The 24425-nt window shown below is 37.0% G+C and overlaps 2 pseudogenes; both read left to right on the top strand.

Annotated features, from left to right (window-relative positions):
- The first annotated feature begins 3316 nt into the window (after window positions 1-3316).
- On the top strand, window positions 3317-4271 carry LOC147358018 (olfactory receptor 52A5-like; annotated as a pseudogene).
- Window positions 4272-11374: 7103 nt separating this feature from the next.
- On the top strand, window positions 11375-15316 carry LOC147358017 (olfactory receptor 52A1-like; annotated as a pseudogene).
- The last annotated feature ends 9109 nt before the right edge of the window (window positions 15317-24425 follow it).

Here is a 24425-nt window from a genome sequence, read left to right as displayed (position 1 = left end):
TATTTGTCTCCTTTGAGAAACCTGTTCTTTCATTGTTTATTTTCTTACTAATCTAATCTCTTATCCTTGAGCTTAAAAAATGATTCATCTTCCAAATTATGTATATTTCATTAAGAATTGCTGCTGCTAAGTCACTTCAGTCATATCCGACTCTGTGGGACCCCATAGACGGCAGCCCACCAGGCTCCTGTCCCTGGGATTCTCCAGGCAAGAACACTGGAGTGGGTTGCCATTTCCTTCTCCAATGCATGAAAGTGAAAGTGAAGTCGCTCAGTCATGTCCGACTCTTAGCAAACCCATGGACTGCAGCCCACCAGGCTCCTCCGTCCGTGGGATTTTCCAGGCAAGAGTACTGGAGTGGGATGCCATTGCCTTCTCCTCATTAAGAATTAATGAGCCCAAATTGGACTAATTTCATTATCATGGGGGTTATGACCACTGTAAACCAAGAAATTAGCCTCAATTTGCCCAAGTTACCCACATACTCATTTCCCCATATTCAGTAGTTATCAAGAATGAGTCCTCCTGTCCCTATTATTTCTGCTGCTGATTTTCTTAAATCCTAGAGATTCCTCCTTATGTACTAATATGTATTTCAGAATTGCAACTATTTTGAGAATACAACCATTTTTAATATTTCAGGTGAATAAATATAGGCAAACCAAGAAACTTTGACCCAGGCTTGCCAAAAATATGTGCATTTGAATGATCTTTTCTTGCTCTTTTTGCATTTTTTTGAAAAGTCATCCAGTCTTATACAGAAGAAATAACATGAATAAATATGTAAGTATATTATTCTCATTGATGACAAATGTATCTTTTTCTCTATTTTCTTTCATGGGGTGCCTATATTAAATTATGCATCAGAGTCTGAGAACCTACTGGTCCAAACTGATTGTATCTGATTTAAAGACAAACTCTTGCCTAAAAAATTCCATGGATGGAGGAGCTTGGTGGGCTACAGTCCATGGGGTCACGAAGAGTCAGACATGACTGAGCTGACTTCACGACGAAGAATTAACAGTCTTGAACAGTAACTAAAGGATACTCTATGGAGGGATTCATCAAACTCTGATTAAAATACAATTTACAAGCAAAATAAACAAGTCTAACTGGTTTGATGTTAGAGAACCCCCCAAATACTTTAAAAGTTTAGGTTCTTGTCATCAGGCTAAGTAGAACTGGAGTCATAAGTAACACTAGTGTTTCAGGGTTTATGCTGCACATGAGGTAATGTGGTTTCCACAGCCTATGAATTCAAAAAAGGAAGCTATTTGTCAACTGGCTATCTTACTGCATTTTTAAAAGGCAGAAGGGCTGTTTTGCCACCTTAGATTTTGAAATTATTTGATTTAAAATAATACCTTTATGTTTTATATTCTTCCCTTTTCAATATCTTCCACAATCATCATTTCTGCTTAGGACACAATTTTTCAGTGAAAACTATTGATTCACAATTTCACCATATGTCTCATTTATGTAATTTTGTACTAAGTCTTTCTTTTTTGGAGTGCCCTTCTTCATCTCCTTTATCTGGCTACTACTTACTGAAAAATGATTCGCCTTAATAGCCAGATTTATTCTGCCCATTTTGATTAAAGGTACATAAATATTCATTCTTATTCAGTTAAAGGCTATTTTCCCCAATGTAAGAGTCTAGAATAATGGTTAGCAACCAGGAGTGGTATGCCCCACCTTCCATATCTAGGGGATACTTGGGAATGTATGGTATATATTTGGTCATTATGACAAGAGAAAGCAATCAACATCTTGTGGGTAGGAGCTAGGGATACTGCTTAAACTTCCACAAAACAGAAAATCCACAACACAAAAATCTATCTGACTTAAAATGCCAATTTTGCTGTGACAGAGACTTAGCTCTAGAAAAATATCAATTAGATAAGGTAAGGAAGATAAAGACTCTGATGCTGGGAGGGATTAGGGGCAGGAGGAGAAGGGGACGACAGAGGATGAAATGGCTGGATGGCATCACTGACTCTATGGACATGAGTCTGAGTGAACTCCGGGAGTTGGTGATGGACAGGGAGGCCTGGCGTGCTGCAATTCATGGGGTTGCAAAGAGTCGGACACGACTGAGCGACTGAACTGAACTGAACTGAAGGAAGATAAAATATTTTAAAATTCTTAAAGATCTCATATATTCATATATAACATGTAATATATATATATATATATATGTGTGTGTATATATAAATAAATGGTATATGCTAAATTTGAATCCCAGTCTCTAAGCAGCAGATAGGTTAGAGAGCCGTAGTTAGACTGGAAACAATAGTTGCATATTTCATCTTGTTTATCTTCTTTATCATTTATTCATTCATGGGTACTAAGGTTGTTTCCACCTCTTGACTATTGAAAGTAATACTACAATAAACATAGATGAGCTGGGTCTGCATATGTCTCTTCACTATCATATTTTTACTTCCTTTGGACATACAAACAAATGTGGAAATATTAGATCATACAGTATACCCTTTCTGAATTTTTTATGAACTTCAAAATTGTTTTCTATAGGTTGAAAAATTTATGTTCCCACTAACAGTGAGCAAATGTTCCCTATCCTCCATATCTTCATCAACACTTGTTCTCTGTTGTCTATTGATGGAAGATCTGTAGCAAAGTGATATCTCATGGTAATTTTGATTTGCATTTCCTGGATAATTAATTTGTCTAGCTATCAAGAAGAAGAAACTCCTGCCATTTGTTACAATAATAATAGACATTAGAGATATTATGTTAAGTCAGATAAGTCAGACAAAGAGAGACAAATACTACATCATAAGATTTATATGCAAAGTCTTTAAACAAATGAACTCAAAGAGTAAAATGGTGGTTACCTGGGAATGAGTGCTCAGAGAACAGTGGGCATATTGTTTCAGGTTACAAACATGCAGATAAATAAGTAGATAAATAAGACCTGAAGATCTAATGCATGGTATAGTTTTATAGACATTATTATACTATAAACATCAAACATGCTAAGAATCTATTTCTTATTTATTATCACCATAAAAAAGAAAATATAATTATATGACATGGTAGAGATGCTACCTACACTACAGTGGAAATCATATTCCAATATATGAATGTATCAAGTCACTGTATCATGCACATTAAACTTACAAAATATTATGTCAGGTATATTTCAATAATAGAAAAAGGATAAAGTGGTATCACCCAAATCTAAAGTATATTTAGCTAAAATAAATGAATTTCTTCTTTGACTTATAAACTCTTGACAGGAATCAGAAGATGACACAACATACCACTCCTTGATTCTACTAATCAAATCAACATGCTCATATCCAATGGCTCAGTCTTCATGCCTTCTATATTAACACTCATCGGGATTCCTGGTTTGGAGTCAGTGCAGTGTTGGATTGGGATTCCATTGTGTGTCATGTACCTTGTAGCTGTGATTGGGAATTCCCTAATTATAATGATAATCAAACATAAAAACAGCCTGTGTAAACCTATGTACATATTTTTGGCCATGTTGGGGGCCACAGACATTGCACTTAGCACCTGTATTCTCCCCAAAATATTAGGCATCATTTGGCTTCATTTGACAGAGATTTCTTTTGAAGCATATCTTCTGCAAATGTGGCTTATTCACTCCTTTCAGGGTGTTGAATCAGGTGTCTTGCTGGCGATGGCCCTAGATCACTATGTCGCCATCTGTAACCACTTGAGACATGTCCCTGTCTTCTCAGGACAACTTTTGACTCACATTGGAGTTGGGGTGACACTCAGGGCTGCCTTACTTGTAGCACCATGGCTGGTATTTAGTAAATGTCCTCTTAAATTCTACCAAACCACAGTCATCTCCACACTTATGGTGAACACATGGCCATTGTGAAGCTGCCTACTGAAGATATACGGATCAACAAGATATACGGTCTATTTGTTGCCTTCTCTATCTTAGGATTTGACATAATTTTTATTATTCTGTCCTATGTTCAAATCTTTATTACTGTCTTTCAACTGCCCCAGAAGGAGGTGATATTCAAAGCCTTTAATGCATGCATTGCCCACATTTCTGTCTTCCTACAGTTCTGATCCTTGGCTTCTTCTCTTTCTTCACACATAGGTTTGGTTCTCATAAACCACCATACATTCATATCCTTTTATCTAACCTTTACCTGTTAGTTCCACCTTTTCTCAACCCAATCATCTATAGAGTGAAGACCAAACACATCTGTGACCATGTACTAACAATATTTGTATTCGCCAAACATCTTGATCACTAGTGGATCATTCTAAAGAGAATTTGTGTTAGTTTAAATAGCAACATTCATGTGCTAAAAGCCAAATATAAAATTTCTACACTTGAAAAAATGTTAATTCTCAGATGCTTATAATTGAGATATTTAACAAATCATCAAATACTTAAGAAATTTGGTTTATTATTCTTACAAAGAATAAAATTCTCTTGAATTGTGATTTCAAATTGTTTTATTTATTCTTCTGTTCTTGGCTTGTCCCTTGAAATCTAGAGCTTTTCTCTAGACCTACATAAATAAGTGAATTGCAGAAGACACTTATTCTAGGTAACTCCCAAGGACCATGTCACATATTCATATTTTCAAACTGTTAATACAACCCATAGTTGTCTTTTGGTCATATCTTGTTTTCTAATATTTGTTTCTGAATCTATATTTTGACAATTTTTAATAGCATCTACTTTTGTTTTGCTGTTCTTGTTGTTCAGTTGCTAAGTCATGTCTGACCTTTTGCAGTCCCATGAACTGCAGCATGCCAGGCTTCTCAGTCCTTCAGTGTCTCCTGGAGTTTGCTCTAATTCATGTCCATTGAGTCGGTGATGCCATCCAACCATCTCATCCTCTGTCATACCCTTCTCCTCTTGCCCTCAATCTTTCCCAGCATCAGGGTCTTTTCCAATGAGTTGGCTCTTTGTATCAGCTAGCCAAAGTATTCGAGCTTCAGCTTCAGCATCAGTCCTTCCAATGAACATCCAGGTACTTTTTCTGAAATACTGAGATATATATATATATATATATATATATATATATATATAAAATCAATAATACCACATATGATCAACATAAAAACTATATGATATAAACTAAAGTCTGTAAACATTGAACTTTTTGAGGAAGAAATATAGCACAAAATAGGACTGAAGAAAATAAATTAGGCTTATTCAGAAGTAATATTTTTAAGGAAATAAAATTATCATCAGTACTTAAATAAAACACACACTTCAGAAGGCACACATTTTAATACTTTTTCCAGTTTGAGCTTTTCCCATATTTGAACGTTTAAGTTATAGAATTGAAAACATAGACAAATAAATTCCACTGCATTTAGAAATCACCTACTGCAAGTATCTAGAGGACAATATTTGTGTCTTATTTACACTTTTATTAACAATGCATCAGACTTATTAGAACTTAAGTAAAAATGGCATTGTATGACAAACAGTTTAAACATTTCTCTGGTGTTTATCAATGGTATTAAAGAGTAACTAATCTGGAGACTTTAAAGTAACATGTAATGTTATCTTACACAAAATCAGCATACTAGAGGGCTTATTCCAATATTATTAATGTAAACAAAGATGGTGCTTTGAATGAATCAGTATATCATCTTAAAATAAACTATGGCCCTCAATCAAACCTGCCATGTGAGAAATTGACTGCTAAACAAATACTTCAAATATTTCTTCACTCTTTGCTATTCCTCTGTCCATGCATTTTAATCTTCACCCAGGATGCTGTACCAGTAGTGATCAGGTTTAAATTTTCTTCAATCAAACTTTAACACTGAGGACTCATAACAATTTCTAAGAAAAATCAAGTACACAGGGAAAGAATCTGGTCTCTAATTTTAGACTGATGCACAGTTCAAGAAAGGAGTTACCCAAGAAAACATCCAAATACAATAAAATGAAGAGAGCACAATATTAAAGATTCAGAGGTAGAAAAAAAAATTGGAATGGTATCTTGTTAAATAATGCAGAAATAAATTTGAGTCACAATGTATCTGAGTTTAGTAAAATTTTGCAAACATGAATTATGTTGAGTGACAGACTTTATTTTCTTGGGCTCCAAAATCACTGAAGATGTTTCTGCAGCCATGAAATTAAAAGATGCTTGCTTCTTGGAAGAAAAGCTATGACAAACTTAAACAGTGTGTTAAAAAGCAGAGACATTACTCTGCTGACAAACATATGTATAGTCGAAGCTATGGTTTTTCCAGGAGTAATGTATGGATGTGAGAAAGTGAAAGTGAAGTCACTCAGTTGTGTCCAACTCTTAGCGACCCCATGGACTGCAGCCTACCAGGCTCCTCCACCCATGGGATTTTCCAGGCAAGAGTACTGGTGTGGGTTGCCATTGCCATGAGAGAGTTGGACCATAAAGAAGACTAAGTGCTTTGGCACTTACTTTTGTACAATTGATACTTTTGAACTGTGGAGTTGGATAAGACTCTAGTGCATCCCTTGGACAGCAAGAAGATCAAACTAGTAAATTCTAAAGGAAATCAGTCCTGAATATTCATTGGAAGAACTGATGCTGAAGCTGAAGCTCCAGTACTTTGGCCACCAGATGCAAAGAGCCGGTTCATTAGAAAAGACCCTGATGCTGGGAAAGATTGAAGCCAAGAGGAGTAGGAGACAACAGAGGATGAGATGGTTGGATGGCAGCACTGACTCCATGGACATGAGTTTGAGCAAGCTCTGGAAGATGGTGAAGGACAGGGAAGCCTGGCGTTCTGCAGCCCATGGGGTCGCAAAGAGTAGGACACGACTGAGCGACTGAACAACAACAGCAAAAGACATGAAAAAATCCAGTGAGAGAATGAATAATAGTAATAATAAAAACTTTTAAAGGATAATGAGTCATATGTAAAAAATATAAGTAACTAAATGAAAATTAAAGTATATGTTGTCTATAAGAATGCCATAGGATTTAAGACTTAAAACACATGTAGAGGCTGAAAGTGAAGAAATAGAAGAAGAAATTTCAAGCCAATGGTAAGCCAAAGAGGGAGTAGTGGATGTAGTTTTTTTAGTCAAATAGGCTTTTAATTGAACTGTCACTGGGAATTCCCTGGCAGGTCAGGGGTTAGGACTCAGTGTTTTCACTGCTGTGGGTCAGGTCAGGACGCTAGGATTCTGCACGCCCCATGATGTTGCAAAAAAAAAAAAAAAGTTGTCACAGAAAGCAAAGATATCATGCAATACTTAAAGGTTGAATTCATATGCAAATTTATTATAAATATTAGTGTGTCAAATATATGAAGCAAACATTAATGTTACTTAAAGGAAAAATAAATAGCAACACAAAAATAGTAGGGGTGTTCAATACCCCAGTTTTAATAGCAGATATAACATATCAGAATTGCCTCATTGAAAGGAAGGATATTTATTTAATAGAATTTATTGGCATCGGAGCACATTTACATTTAAGTAGACTTTTGACTTATTTGTCAATGAGAACAGAAGAAGGGGAACTCAGTCTTTAAAAAAAATCGGTGTATATAATTATTTCCATATTTAGCCTGTGGAAAAACAAAACAAAAGAACAAGGAAACTGTACTAAGGATTTCAGAGATATTAGTATGGATGAACCCAAGTGGGAATCATCAAAACTTGCAGGACCCCTTGTGGTTTAGGTAGTATCTAATAAATCCCCATTTTGTGTTCATAACTCCTCCACAAATCCATCAGGAAACATTAAAATTGGTGGCTGGCAACTTTCTTCTATTTAAGCTGAATAAATTGAGGCTATGCTCCAGAATAATACGGATCTTATTTTGAGTTTTGTTAGAGAATGAACACAAAAGCATGATCTCACATAGACTTATAAAAGATGAAGAACGTCTGTAATGCACAAACAACAGAAAGGCATGAAAGATTTATCTCACTGATATCCATCCATTGCAGATGGCCCAGCACCATATGACTTAGAGTTCCTGACACTGACTGGGTGCTGTTACAGAAGGTGCAGATAGAAACAAGGGGCATTTCAGGACTCATAATGGAAAATAATAGGAAGAGTTAAGAATTCTAAACCATAGGTGACAGTGATGTGAAGCTGACTGCACACTTCAGGCATCTGGTAAGAGCAGAACCAGCTCCAACAATTGTCAAGTGAGTCTCACTGTTCTCAAGTTTATCTCCATAACTTTTTAATACCAGTTTTTAAAATAATAATCACCCCATCTCATCAACCTTTACTCACTCATGTACTTCCCACCTGATACCCAACTCTCTCTACTTGTCTGATCATGCTCAAATGTTGCTCCTTCCTCTTGAAAAAGTCAGACACAGTGTTTGTTCTCAAAGGACTCCTATTCTAATTCTGATTATCCTTTTTTGTCTGATAATCTAAGAAAGAAAATTTGACTGCTATTATAGTCAGTGATGTAAAGCTTGATCATAAAATTAGTCACTGGGGAGCAAACCTATGGGTATTCAACAGCTTACTTTAATGACTAGTCTATTCTAAATATGAAAACAGATACAGGGATTCTACATTAAAATTATCTCTCCATTCTTTTACTTGAGATTTAGCATCATGAATCACAACTTCTTCCTGCATTACCATCCTACCTGTTGACTTTCAATATAGGATTATTTTATCAGGAGATTACTGATTTACAGAAACTTTAGAGGAGAATCTCTGAGAGATTACCTGAGTTTATATTTATAGAATTACGAACATGCCTCTAATGTGTTGTTTTGAGAATTTCCTGATTCTAATTACATAATATTTAACAACTGATGCTTTCAATTAGAAAAGAACATTAACATAAGGCACGAACCCAGGTTCTCAGAAAAATTAGTTCTCAGTGAATTGAGAAATAATGAAAATTTCCTCAGTTTCTCTGTAGCCTCTGCTGAGTTACCTCTGGTGCCCCAACACCACTCCTCTGCCTTCCATTTCTAATTCTATGTTTAACTCCTTTTAAGGAACATATTCACCCCTTCAGTCTTTCACTCCTTCACTGTTAATTTCTTATGTCTGGGTTCACAAAAAAAATGATGCAAGGATTCCAGATTATCTATTTCATTAAGAGTTGATGAGGCTAAATTAGCCAGATCATATGGTAATGGTAGCTATGAATAAAGTAAAAACAAGGCTTTATTTCAATTAAGTAACACGTTTACCCATGTTTCTATATTCTTTAGTTGTTAAAAATGATAAGTGACAAAGGTTTAGATAAATAATAAATGATCATAAAATGACAAATGATAAAGGTTTAGCTAAATACATACTAATACTATCCCCACCACTGCAGAGGAAGACATTCATTTTCTACTGCTTATTTATGTTTGCCTTTTCTTATCAACTTTGTAGACTATCAGCTGATCATATAGATGTGGATATTCTTCCAAGAATTCCATTCTGAATCACTAATCTAACCTTATATCCATGATGATCCCAAAATGTCTTGATTATTATGGTTTTATATTGAGTACTAATTGAAGATATTGTAATAACTCAAAACTTATACTTTTTTAAAGATTACTTTGGATCTGTCACCTTGAGTTTCCTTATAAAATATAGTATCAGTTTCTGAATTATTGGCAAAATATGTGTTAGGATTCTTATAGGATAAATTGAAAGGAACTGACATCTTAACAATATTCCAAGATATATATAGGTGACGTAGCTCTCTGTTGCTTTAGTTCTTGTCTACTGTCTCTCAACAATGTTTGTAATTTTCAGGACAGAATTTTGTGTTTTATTTTATCGTACACAGAATTGTATCTTAATGTAACATGTTTTTATTCTCTATTACTAATTATTATTTTTTACTTTCCAGTTATTTTTTCCAGTAACAAGAATTATTATATAACAATTATATGATACAAAACACTTTTCATATGAAACTTATAACCTTGTTAATATCACTTATGACAAAGGCCATTACTTTTATTAATATACTCTTTAAGACTTTTCAAATTAAAAATTGTGCCCATTACAAATAAAGTATAAATTTGGCATCATGTGTGTCAGCCTTGCACACAAATGAAAATATTACCATTCTCTGATCCAATATTCTATTCTTCTGGGAGTTATGAACCCATTCCAGTATTTTTGCTGGAGAAATCCCATGGACAGTGTCTAAGACTGGTGGCTTACGATCCTTGGAGTCGCACACAGTTGGACATGACTTAACAACTGAGTACATCAATTCATAAAATAAGAGTTATAGCTATTTATCAGAACCTTATCATAACTTTTAATTTCTAATTGAGTTCTTTTAAACCATTGGATTAGTGAAGATTCTCCAAAGTAGCAGAGCCAATAGGATGTAGATGGATAGACAGATTTATTGATGGATTTAGAGACAGAGAGAGATTGATTGGGCTTCCCTGTTGGTTCAGCAGTAAAGCATCTGCCTGCAACGCAGGAGATGGGGGTTTATTCCTTGGGTGGGTAAGATCTGCTGGTGGAGGGCATGGCAACCCACTCCCATATTCTTGCCTGTAGAACTTCACATACAGAGGGGACTGGTGGGTTACAGTCCATAATATCTCAAAGAGTAGGATACAACTGTTAACATGCATGCACACATGTAATAAAAGAACATTATAGGTTCAGATTTTTCTTTACAGAATTCCTTCATTGAAAGGAAGAGTCAAATATTTAAAATATTTATTTAAGAAAAATTAAAAACATTTTTTTGATTACATTTAATTAAAAACATTTAAAAACTGAATTCATTGGCAAAGGAGCATGTCTATATTTAATTAGACTTTAGACATTTTTTGTTAATGAAAACAGTATAAAAGGAACTCTATATGAATAAAACTGGTGTATATAAATGTCTCTTATTTAGCCTTTTAGGAAAGAGAAGAGTAAGGAGGTGTCTGCAAGTTGTGGTAATGCTTTCAGGGATAATAGGTGTGGGTGAACCCAAGATGACATAACTAAAATCTGCTGGGTCTCCTGTGGTTTGACTGCTGGCTAACAAATCCCTCACTTAAGGGTTATAAATTGTTTTTCTCCACACATTCATTACCGATATTAAAATTGATAGCTAGCAGCTTTTTTCTTCAATTCAAACTGAATAAATTGATGTTATGCCTCCAAGTAATACAGATCATGGTTTTATTGGAGGAAGAACACAAAAACATGATCTCAGACAAATGTATAGAAGATGAAGTAGGTCTGTATTACAGAGATAAGAGAAAAGCATGAAAGGCTGTCCCTGAGATGTCCACCCATTGCGGATGGTTCCAGCACCAAATGGATGTGGGATTTTGACATTGGCCAGGTGCTGTTACAGATGGTCCAGATAGAAAGCACTGCAGAATACATAATAAAAAATGTTAAGAAGAGTTGGTGTTGGATAAGAGTTTAGTGTGGTTGATATGAAGGATAGTGCTCTTCAGATATCTGGTAAGAGCAGAACCAGTTTCCAACTTTTGACAAGTAAGCTCACTATTCCCAAGTTTACCTCAGTAACTTTTCGTTACCAGCTATAATCCCTCCATCCTATCAACCCTGTGCTCACTTATGTGCTTCCCACTTGCCATCCCACTATCTGTACCTGTCAGACCATGCTCAAATGTTGCCTCTTCCTCTTGAAAAAGTGACACCCTGATCGTTCTTAAAGGATTCCTATTCTATCCCTGATTATCTTTGAGACAGAAAAACTTCACTACTGTTAGAGTTAATGATGTCTGAACTGACCATAAAATGAGTCATTGGGGTGCTAACCTACAGGTATCCAACAGCTTAGTTTAGTGACTAATCTATCCTAAAATACACGGTAACTGATACAGACTTCCTGCATTAAAGTGATTCTGGCTGACTTGTTTCTTTCACTTAAGGTTAAGCACCATGAACCACAGCTGCTTCCTGCATTACTGCCCTATTTGCTGACACTCAGTATAGTGTTAGCTGATCATGAGTTTACTGACATAAACCTATTTTACTGAAAAGTCTATGAAAGAATGAAATAACCTAACTTTATTTTAACAGCTTTACTAATATTTCTCTAATATATGGTTTGAGAACTTCTTGATTCAAAATATATAATGGTTAATGGATAATGATTTTGATCAGATAACTTTCATATAACACATAAGATCAAAAGCTTTCAGAAAAAATTCAATTATCAGTGAATTGAGTATGATTAAATTTCTTTGCTTATTTTAAATTTATCTTCTTGAACATGTCCCCTCTCAGCTCTCTTCCATTTTTAGTTCTATATTTAATTTCTTTTAAGGAACATGTCCCTCCAAGCCTTCATTTTCTATCAACTTCTTATGCCTGAGCCCACAAAAATGACCCATGTTCCAGATTATCTATTTCTCATTAAGAATTAATGAGCCTAAATTAATCAAGTCTCATGGAAATGATAGCTCTGGAGAGTTTAAATGCAAGAACAAAGTCTCTATTCTGATTGATTTACCCATTTACTGATGTTCCTTGGCTTCCCTGGTGGCTGGGACATCAAGAATCTGCCTCCAATATGAGAGACCTGGGTTCAATCCCTGGATCAGGAAGATCCCCTGGAGAAGGGAATGGCAAACCACTCTAGTATTCTTGCCTGGAGAATCCCATGGACAGAGGAGCTGGGTGGGCTACAGTCCATGGGGTCACAAAGAGTCGGACATGACTGAAAACTAGCACACACACAACAGATGTTCCTATATCCTTTAGTTATAAAGGATGAGTCCCTCCTTACCTCTACATTTGTCTGCTCTTCTCTTGCTTCCTCAAGGTCCCTCCACTCTAATTACCTTGTTATGTGTATTCCAGAATTTATTTTATATATTTTAGCCACAGAAATTTAAGTATTTCCACTATTAGAAACATAGCAAAAACTTACCACAGTTTTATTAGAAAAGTAAAAATGTAGCAAGAAATCTTGACCCAGATTCTGCAAATGTACACAGATTTGAATGACCTTTCTAAAACTCTTCCTCACATTCTCCTGAAAAGACATCTCATCTGACACAGAGGCAGACAACATAGATCCATACATAGACAAAAACAGTTTGCTTTTAAGTAACAAAATGTATGTTTACTCTCTTTCTTAGAGAGCATTCTGCACTAATGTAACAGTTGAACTCTTACTAGCCCAGACCAGCTGTTTTGACTGAGAGACAACTGAGATTAACAGAATACTGAATGGCACCCCACTCCAGTACTCTTGTCTGGAAAATCCCATGGATAGAGGAGTCTGGTAGGCTGCAGTCCATGTGGTCTCGAAGAGTCGGACACGACTGAGCGACTTCACTTTCACTTTTCACTTTCATGCATTGGAGAAGGAAATGGCAACCCACTCCAGTGTTCTTGCCTGAAGAATCCCAGGGACGGGGGAGCCTGGTGGGCTTCCGTCTATGGGGTCGCACAGAGTCGGACACGACTGAAGTGACTTAGCAGCAGCAGCAGCAGAAGCAGTAACTGGAATGTGAAATATGGAGAGAATCACCAACCTCTGACTAAAACATAATTGCCAAGTAAAATAAACAAGTATACTTTTTTGGTGCACAGTTTTGAAATGAAATAACAGACAAGATAGCAGTTGATTCCCTTACTTAGGAATTTAGCTGGTTCTATGTAACATTATTTTTCTGGGCTCCAAAATCACTGCAGATGGTGACTGCAGCCATGAAATTAAAAGAGCTTACTCCTTGGAAGGAAAGTTATGACTAACCTAGATAGCACTTTGCCAACAAAGGTTCGTCTAGTCAAGGCTATGGTTTTTCCTGTGGTCATGTATGGATGTGAGAGTTGGACTGTGAAGAAGGCTGAGTGCCGAAGAATTGATGTTTTTGAACTGTGGTGTTGGAGAAGACTCTTGAGAGTCCCTTGGACTGCAAGAAGATCCAACCAGTGCATTCTAAAGGAGATCAGCCCTGGGATTTCTTTAGAAGGAATGATGCTAAAGCTGAAACTCCAGTACTTTGGCCACCTCATGCAAAGTGTTGACTCATTGGAAAAGACTCTGATGCTGGGAGGGATTGGGGGCAGGAGAAGAAGGGGACGACAGAGGATGAGATGGCTGGATGGCATTACTGACTCAATGGACATGAGTCTGAGTGAACTCAGGGAGTTGGTGATGGACAGGGAGGCCTGGCGTGCTGCAATTCATGAGGTCGCAAAGAGTTGGACATGACTGAGTGATGATCTGATCTGATATAACACAGTTGCACATCATATTTTTTGTTCTTGTGGATGCCTTTCCTAAAAAAAATGATGTGTCTTTATGGATCTTTCTTTTACCTTCTATAAATGAATGAGTTGGATGATGTGTTTTGAGCTCTACCAAAATCATATACACTCAGTACGATGACTTTGGATGAAATAGGAAGTAGGAGAGGTAGTAGCACTGACAGAGAAATGTTTTTTGTTTGCGTCAGGAGACCCAAGGACACTGCCTATTTCCAACATCGTAGTCTTCATGCCCTCTGTGTTGACACTAATAGGGATCCCAGGCCTAGAGTCTGTGCAGTGTTAGACTGGGATTCCATTCTGTGTCCTGTATCTCATTGCTATGATCAGAAATGTCTTGCTTATGATCATCATCAAATGAGATCCCAGCCTCCATGAGCCCAAGTACATTTTCCAAGGCATGCTAGGAGTCACAGATATTCTACTTCTTACCAGTATTGTGCCCAAGATGCTTGGAACCTTCTGTTTCATGTACCAAAAATATATTTTGATTCTTGCCTGCTTCAAATGTGGCTCAGTCACACATTTCAGGGCATGGAATCAGACATCTTGCTGGCCATGGCCCTGGACCACTATATAGTCATCTGTTATCCACTCAGACATGCTGCCATCTTACCCACTTTCTAGCCACCCAAATAGCAGCTGCAGTAACACTCAGGACTGCCATTCTTATAACCCCATCCTTAGTACTGATAAAGTTCAAGTTTCAGTTTTATTATAGAGCAGTCATCTCCCACTCCTACTGTAAGCATATAGCCATTGTGAAACTTGCTGCAGAAAATATCAGGGTCAACAAAATCTATGGTATGTTTGTGGCTTTCAACATCACAGTGTTTGAGCCCACATTCATTACATTGTCCTATATGCAGATATTTATCACAGTTTTTTTATTTCCCCAAAAGGAGGCCAGGTTGAAAGCATTAAATACTTGCATTGCTCACATCTGTGACTTTCTCCAGTTCTACCTCCTTGGTTTCTTCTCATTCTTTGCACATAGGTTTGGTTCTCACATCCCACCTTATATTCACATCCTCTTTTCTGTTGGTTCCTCCATTTCTCAATCCACTTGTCTATGGTCAAAGACCAAGCAGATCTGTATCCATAGGGTAAAAATGTTCTGTTTATAAAGTTTACCGTGAATAATACTTTCAGGCTTTTTCTTTTGTGCAATAGTAACAATCTTTCAAAACAAAACAACAAAAATCCGTGTTATTTGTGAATCCAGAATATTCTAATTGTTATTTTTTACTGTTGTTATTTTTAATTTGCCAGCATGTAAGCTGGTTTCCAGATTCTATTTGCCCATGACAATTATATGTCAGAAGGATTATGGACTCTACTTGGTTAATGAGAATAAGAAACATAAAACAATACAATAGTGAATATGTGTCTTTTCCTTTTCTTGCCGAAATTATGATGTAATGAAAAATTCAGGCAGGGATTTGTAGGTGCAAATAGTGTTATATTACTCAAATGGATTGTTTCATATTTATTCTGATATTGTGAAAAATTATTTAAGCTTTAAAACAAATGATTTGTGTATATGTGTTAGACTTCAACATAAAGCTTTAAAATAGTAAGAAAATAAATCCTTAGAAATGAAAACAAAAGATAGAAGAAAATCTGAGGAATTCCTGTAGGTTAAAGAAGTCTAAAGAGATATGAACTGGACATGGAACAACAGACTGGTTCCAATTAGGAAAAGGAGTAAGTCAAGGCTCTATATTGTCACCCTGCTTATTTAACTTATATGCAGAGTACATCATGAGAAACGCTGAACTGGAAGAAACACAAGCTGGAATCAAGATTGCCGGGAGAATTATCAATAACCTCAGATATGCGGATGACACCACCCTTATGGCAGAAAGTGAAGAGGAACTCAAAAGCCTCTTGATGAAAGTGCAAGTGGAGAGTGAAAAAGTTGGCTTAAAGCTCAACATTCAGAAAACGAAAATCATGGCATCTGGTCCCATCACTTCATGGGAAATAGATGGGGAAACAGTGGAAACAGTGTCAGACTTTATTTTTCTGGGCTCCAAAATCACTGCAGATGGTGACTGCAGCCATGAAATTAAAAGACGCTTACTCTTTGGAAGGAAAGTTATGACCAACCTAGATAACATATTCAAAAGCAGAGACGTTACTTTGCCAACAAAGGTTCATCTAGTCAAGGCTATGGTTTTTCCAGTGGTCATGTATGGATGGGAGAGTTGGACTGTGAAGAAGGCTGGGCGCTGAAGAATTGATGCTTTTGAACTGTGGTGTTGGAGAAGACTCTTGAGAGTCCCTTGGACTACAAATAGATCCAACCAGTCCATTCTGAAGGAGATCAGCCCTGGGTGTTCTTTGGAAGGAATGATGCTAAAGCTGAAACTCCAGTACTTTGGCCACGTCATGGGAAGAGTTGCCTCACTGGAAAAGACTCTGATGCTGGGAGGGATTGGGGGCAAGAGGAGAAGGGGACGACAGAGGATGAGATGGCTGGATGGCATCACTGACTCGATGGACGTGAGTCTGAGTGAACTCCAGGAGTTGGTGATGGACAGGGAAGCCTGGCGTGCTGCGATTCATGGGGTCACAAAGAGTTGGACATGACTGAGTGACTGATCTGAAAGAGATATGATTATTAAATGCACTGTGTTGATCCTGAATCAGATTGTGGACAGTTAGACTATTTGTCTGCAGAAGGAAATGGCAACCTACTCCAGTATTCATGCCTGGAAAATTCCATGGACAAAGGAGCTTTGTAGGCTGTAGTCCATGGGGTCACAGAAGGACTGAGCAACAAACACTTCACTTTCCCTCTCTCAATCTTATGAAAAATAAAATGGTTTCTTTCTCATCTTCCATTTGCTTGGGTTTTTGGTTGCTTAGTCACTAAGTTACATCCAATTGTTTGCGACAACATGAATATACAAATAAATTAGAGTGGTCTATATTATACACAGCATGAAGGCTACTAGGAGGGGTAGAGAAAAAAAAGGGAAATGGCTAAACTCCTTAAAGAAATGCCTAACTAGAATCTAAAAGCAAGAAAGCAGTCAAGCGGGGTGACGGGGGGGTGGGGTGGGGTGGGGAATGCACATTTGCATATGTAATATTAGTCGTGTAATACACGACACACTTTAATTATGAATAAATGCATAATAAATGGAACATTCAGAAAATAAATGCATAAAAATCCTACCAAATTTTCATAATAAGCATTTATTCTCAGAACAGTAATAATAATAATGATAATAATTTACATGATTTCCTAATGAGGGAATGTAGAGGAAGAGGTGTTCCAAACTCAAAAAACTTATTTCACAGCTATCAAATGATATTTCCTGCTTTTTAATTATTTTTAATTTATTTTTAGAACAGTTTAAGGTGTTTACCAAAAAGTTGAGTAGAATGCCGAATTCCAATATAAACTTTTTCCCCAGGATAAATATTTAACAACTATATTTGAGCTTAGTTGCCATCTTGATCATTAAATCACATCACCACAATTATTTTATGTATTCTAAATTTAAAAGCATATATCTATTAATTTTTTTAGTATGGTTTCTGTATACTATAATGAATCTTTTTTAAAATTTATTGAAATATAATTTACATACCATTTAGCACAATCTTTTAAGAGTATACAACTCTGGCTTTTGAATGTCCAAGCAATTGGACATTCATCACTATTATCAAATCCCTGAACATTTTCATCATCCCAATAAAGATATTCCATCCCCCTTTAGCAGCCACTCTGCATTCTTTTGCCCCCATTTCATGGCACACATTACTTGACTTTTTGCATCTGTGTCTGTGATTTCACATCTCTGGACATCTCATATAAGTGAAATGAAACAATATTTGACCTTTTATGACTGGCTGCTTTCACTTAGACTAATGTTCCCAAGGTTCATTTGGATTGTAGCATAAATAAGAGTTTCATTTATCTTCATATTTGAATGACATTCTAATGCATGAGATACCTGAGTCTACTCTTGCACCAAGGAAACAGAGCTCTGCCAGGGTCCAGCCCCGGTGGATCCAGGGAATTCGAAGGGGAGACGGCTTCGGCAGTCAGGATACGATAGAATTAAAGATATAAAGAGTGATCAAATAAGGATAGCTCAGTGAGAAAATGCAGTGGAGAAAAGAGGCTGAATAACTTGGTTTACGTGGAAAGCTAATAAAATTCCAAAATAAGGAATTTGTGTCACCTATGTAGGCTGCAGGCATCCTTCCATTCTCCCGAAGGAGAGGAGACACTAATGCCTCCCTGGTCAGATCTTAGAAGCCCAGGCATAATTAGTAGGCTTGACGAGCCTCCATGGTCCAGATGGGAATTCAGCCAGAAGGTGAGAGAAAGAACGACATGGGGAGACCAAGCTTCAGTGAACAAGGCCCACACTTTATTTTCCAAAGTAGTTTTCATACCTTAAGTAGTGCATAGAGGATAATGGGGGAAGGTCAGCAGTCCTTGATCCTTATCGAAGCCAGGCTTTCAAACTTATCATATGCAAAAGTTTAGGTGATTTACATCATCTTCTGGCCAGGGGCCCTGTCAACACTTTAAGATCCTTTCTTCAGAAAACTTATTTTTCTCTAAAGGTGATTATTCTAAAGTCAGGCACCACCCTCTGAAAGTATTAGATAAAGTTGCATTCCTATAGGGCAAGGGTGTGGTGGGCTATAACAAGAAAAGAATTAACTCAAGGGTCCAAGGTTACAAACATTAAAGCTACTACTTACATTTCTGTACACCAATTATATTAATCAATACACTGCCAGGGACACAGTAGGTAAGGGATATGGAAACTTAGCAGCAAACATTGGCCCAAAAAGTGAAAAACCCTTCACCAATACAATTTCTAATCAAACTTTTAACTGCTCAAAGGAATCTGTATTTAGACAGTTTAGAACATCTCATGTCTCTCATGGTTGGGAGGCTCTGAACAATCATATGTAGCTGGAAGAACCTGTTCAGGCAGGCTAGAGGACTTCTAAAGGAGTTTGTAGGTTGAAACACTCTTGTCACGCCCAGGAATTTTATTAACTGGAGCTGTAAGTTAACTCTTTTTCAGAGTGAGGTGGTGGGGGACAGCCCCCCGTAATGTCAGAAGTGTAGGTGAGAGCACAAAGCAGTAAAGTAGGCAGATTCTGGTTTTGGGGGTAGATGCTTGAGAATTTCCAGGGGGACTCCTGAGGCTTGATACTGCCTTTGCGTCTGCCAAGCCTCCTTCCTCATGACCTTTGCCATGAGCGGAGTTCCTCACGCTGGCTCCAGGCAGATCTCTCTCCATATAAGCTTTGCTATGATCCCTCTCTCTCTGCCTGGTAATGACATCCATTTTCACTCAGAAAACTCCACAAGGGATGTCCAGGCTTGTTTTTATTTTTCACATTTCACTCAAACTTATTTCTTTTTATTTGACTATGTGCACTGGTTTTGGGTTTTATTTCTCCCATGCAGATACTCAGCTGTGGCTGATTTCAATCTACTGATGTGAATCGCTGAGTGCCCAGGTGTGAAGACATGCACATACCCTGATCAAGGCTGAGCTGGCTTATCTGTATATCTGCCTTCAATCCTATACCATTGCTTTTTCTAAGATGATGATGATTTTATTGCTGTTTAATAAGAGGATGTGGTCAGTGAGTCTCCTAATTCAAAAGGAATAGAGCTTCTAAATAGGACCTGACCCAATGACATAGGGCAAAACCAGTGTGATTTTAATTAAGGCCTTTAGATAATCCAGGGTTGATAACTTCTCTCTTGTACTTAAGTTTAAAATCCCTACTGTGAGTCATAAACCTTGATTAAACCAAGTAAGTATAATACCTGACATAAATAACAGTTTCAGGTTGGGAAATTGATATAAATTTTAGAAGGACACTAAAAATTTTGAAAATGTATACCATTTTTTCATTATCACTCTGAACATAACTGGGACAGTTTGGAGAGAGATGGTTTGGAATCAGAAAAGATTTATGTCACCAGATTTTGTCCAGAAGAAAATCAGAAACTGACTGGTAACTGAGGCTCTGAGGTGAACATTCCCAGTCTGTCCCAACCATGTGCATAAAGAAGAAATATTTGTACCCCAACTAGAATTAAATTACAAAAATACATATTTTCACTTCTCTGCCAGCATGTCCACGCTGATCAATCTGAATATCTCAAGATGTGATTGTATACCTTTATTATTTCATTATTTTTTTAATAAGCATCATTGATTTTTTTTTTATGTGTGTGGTCTTGGGACAATGTCTTCTCTTTTAAAAGGAGACTCATTTTATTTCCCAGTCCCAGAGTGAAACCAAAGTTTGAGAAATTTTTCTAGGTGAAAAACCATTAGAGAATAAATCTTGTATGTTCTGAACAACAGTGTGCCTTTTTCATTCTTGTCTCCAGTGAACCCAAAAGCTCACCAGGGACTGGTAAAAACCAGTCCCCCAGGTGCATGCTACAGTACAAAACATTCATCCTTCACTATCTGAAACGTCAGATCATTTTCTGCTTTATGATTTCAACCTGTATCATCACAGAGGATTCCTGGTAAGTCTTTGGGTTTGAAATTCTGCACTGAGTGTGGGAAACTGGAGGCTTGCTTTTATTATATATATATATATATATACACACACATACATACATACATACACACACACACACACACATACACACACAACTTGATCATATAATTCCAGGATAAAAAATATATAATCTTATAGTAATTAAGTGATGAAACGCTAGGAAGATGTGCCCTATGCTTTTCACAGCATTTCAGAATCAATTAAGCCATGCTTGGTGACAAACTGTTAAGTGAGATTGACAAAATGAAGGACCTTTAGAGAATAATATGCGTGCTGATAGATGAATGGAAAGCTTATTTGTTAAGAGATCAGGAAATTATACATGTTTAGACTAGAAAAGATGCAGGAAGAAAAGATACCCTTCAAGTAATTCAGTAGAAATCCTCTTTCAGATAAAATGCTCTTTTAATATCTGGAGTGATTTGTGAGAAAAAGGTAAAAGTTCATTTATTAAAAACTGGCATTTATTGACAGATCAATACATCTTATGTTTCCTTCCAAATATTTAGATGGATTATGTCATAGAATACTCACAATCACACTGTAATGTTTCTATCCATGAATATGTCCTTAGTATTGAAATCAAAACCATGTAAAGTTTCATAACTGTCTGTGTTGAATTTAAACTCTGTTGACTGACTTCAGATCCTGTGCAATTCACTGCCGTGACTCATAGCTAATGTGTGTCATTGGATTGCATATTTGGGAATTTAATAAGGAATTTATAAGGAGCCCATTTAAGGATGTTGTACAGAAGATCTGTTTGACATTCAGAGCTGACCTGAAATGTGGCAAGCTATCTGAGAAAACAGAGAGTCCTCTGTCACTGGAGGACTTGAGATAGAGCTCAGTGGGTGAATGTCAAAGAGTTCATTGAGGAAAAATTCCTGAGATTGTAGGGAGTGTGGATTTAGAGCCCTGAATTCCTTAAACCTTTTAGATCCTGAAATTCAGTTTGAATCAAAATTGGACCTGTATGTAACACTAATAATTCAAGTTTTATGCTATAAAGATGACCAAAGTATATTTACCCTTATGAATTTATGAATTCATAAGGGTAAGGCTTATGAATTTCAGCATTTAAGATATCTTTCTTCTCTTTCTAAACAAACACATCTATGCACACAAAGTTCCTTTCAGCTTGTCTTTTGTCATTCATTGCTATAATTCTCAACCAAGGAACACTCAGCCTCATCCCTTCCAATTTCTGTTACATAAAGACAATGAGTCCAATGCAAAACAGATTTTGCATTCTTTTTATTCTTTTGCTAGACCACATCTCCTCATGATATAATGTATGGACTGTCACAAATATCTTTCTGACTTAGTCTCCCATCCAAGTCTCATCACACTGAGCTGCCATGTCTTTCAAGCCATTCATCGAGCTGCTAGAAGATGAATTTTTTTACCTTCCAAAAAAAGATGATCTTAAATCCTAAAATGTTAAATCATTTGGTTTAAAACATTAACTTCATTTTTTATATTCTTTGCTTTTTATTATCCATAATTTCTGCTTATGAAATATATTACATATGAAACACATTTTTTTTTATATACGGCCCTGCCATAGCTCACAATCTTCTGTGGTTTTTGTACAAACTATTTTCTCTTTGAGTGCCCCCCACGTCTCTTTTATCTGATTATGATTCCACTGAAAAATGATTCCACTTCCTAGGCAAATTATTCTCCCAATTTGATTAAAGGCACATAACTGTTAATTCTTAATCATTAAAGACTGTCTTTTTTTTTTTTTCCTGCCCTGTAAGAAAACAGGAGAAGGCAATGGCAACCCACTCTTGTACTCTTGCCTGGAAAGTCCCATGGACGGAGGAGCCTGGTAGGCTGCAGCCCATGGGGTCGCAAAGTCAGACACGACTGAGCGACTTCACTTTCACTTTTCACTTTCATGCATTGGAGAAGGAAATGACAACCCACTCCAGTGCTCTTGACTGGAGAATCCCAGGAACAGAGGAGCCTGGTGGGCTGCCATTTATGGAGTCACACAGAGTCAGACACGCCTGAAGCAACTTAGCAGCAGCAGCAGCAGTAAAAAAACAATACTTACCTGTGGTGGATTCATTTCCATATTTGGCAAAATCAATACAATATTGTAAAGTTTAAAAATAAAATAAAATTTAAAAAAATAACCAAGGAAGCCTTACTGTAGAAGAATATTAGGACTCATAAAGTTAGTGTCAGTGAAAAAAACTAATCTAAGAAATAGAAAGGGCTACAACATAGTAAAAAGCAAAGACATCGCTTTGCTGACAAAGATCTGTATGGTCAACGCTATAGTTTTTCCAGTAGTCACGTATGTATGTGAGAGTTGGACTATAAAGAAGACTGAGAATCAAATTGATGCTTTGGAACTGTGGTATTGAAGACTCTTGAGAGTCCCTTGGACTACAAGGAGATCAAACCAGTCCATCCTAAGGAAATCAATCCTGAATATTCATTGGAAAGACTGATGCTGAAGCTGAAGTTCCAATAGTTTGGCCACCTGAAGTGAAGAACTGACCCATCGGAAAATACCCTGATGCTGGGAAAGATTGAAGGCAGGAGGAGAAGGGGATGACAGAGGGCTAGATGAGTGGATGGCATCACTTACTCAATGGACATTAGTTAGAGCAAACTCCAGGAGATAGTGAAGGACAGGGAAGCCTGAAGTACTGAAGTCCATGTGGTTACAAAGAGTCAGACATGGATGAGAGACTGAACAACAACAAGAAACAGAAAATGTTATTTGAGCCAAATTGAGGATTATAACTCAGGAATAGCATCTTAAAAAGCTCTCAGAACTTTTCCTCCTGTTAGAACTCAAAGCTACTGCTGCTAAGTCACTTCAGTCGTGTCCAACTCTGTGTGATCCCATAGACAGCCCACCAGGCTCCCCCGTCCCTGGGATTCTCCAGGCAAGAACACTGGAGTGGGTTGCCATTTCCTTCTCCAATGCATGAAAGGGAAAAGTGAAAGTGAAGTCCCTCAGTTGTGTCTTGACTCTTAGCGACCCCATGGACTGCAGCCTACCAGGCTCCTCCATCCTTGGGAATTTCCAGGCAAGAGTACTGGAGTGGAGTGCCATTGCCTTCTCTGAGAACTCAAAGCACAGTTATATAAATTTTTTCAGACAGACAACTGTACCTTAAAAGATGTTTTTTTGACAGTTTACATGATCCATATCTACAAATACAAAGTGGTGGGTTATTCTGAGCCCTTAGAGTTGGACATGACTGAGCAACTTTCATTAGCAGGCAAGAAAAACCCTGAAGACTTTGGAAAATGATAAGACAAAGCCACTCATAAGAGGCCCTGGAAGCATACGGTGTTATGGGTGAAGTAATCACTGAAGGGCAGAGACTAAGAGATGAATCTGCTCCTATGAAAAACAGCTGTATAAAATAAAAATGTTTACCTGGATAGAAATTGTAGTTTTAGTGGCTATAAGATGCCTGAGGCTTTAAGTAAAGGAAACATTAAATTTCATAGAGAGTTGTATGTTACTGCAAATAGTTAAGAAATACTAAATATTCAGGCTAAATGTTTATTGATAACGAAAAGGAAGCATAGGAGGTATAGGTTGGTACTTGAAGTTGAATACAAGTGATTTGCACACAACAGGGCATAGTGAGAAAAGATCTAAAAGGGAGATCTTCAAGCTAA

The sequence above is a fragment of the Bos grunniens genome, chromosome 15 (genome assembly GCF_055505025.1).
Source record: "Bos grunniens cultivar Pamir isolate PY7600 chromosome 15, Bosgru_T2T1.0, whole genome shotgun sequence".
In the NCBI taxonomy this organism is placed as follows: domain Eukaryota; kingdom Metazoa; phylum Chordata; class Mammalia; order Artiodactyla; family Bovidae; genus Bos; species Bos grunniens.
The sequence above is the reverse complement of the archived record's forward strand: the minus strand, read 5'-3'. Positions and strand labels throughout refer to the sequence as shown.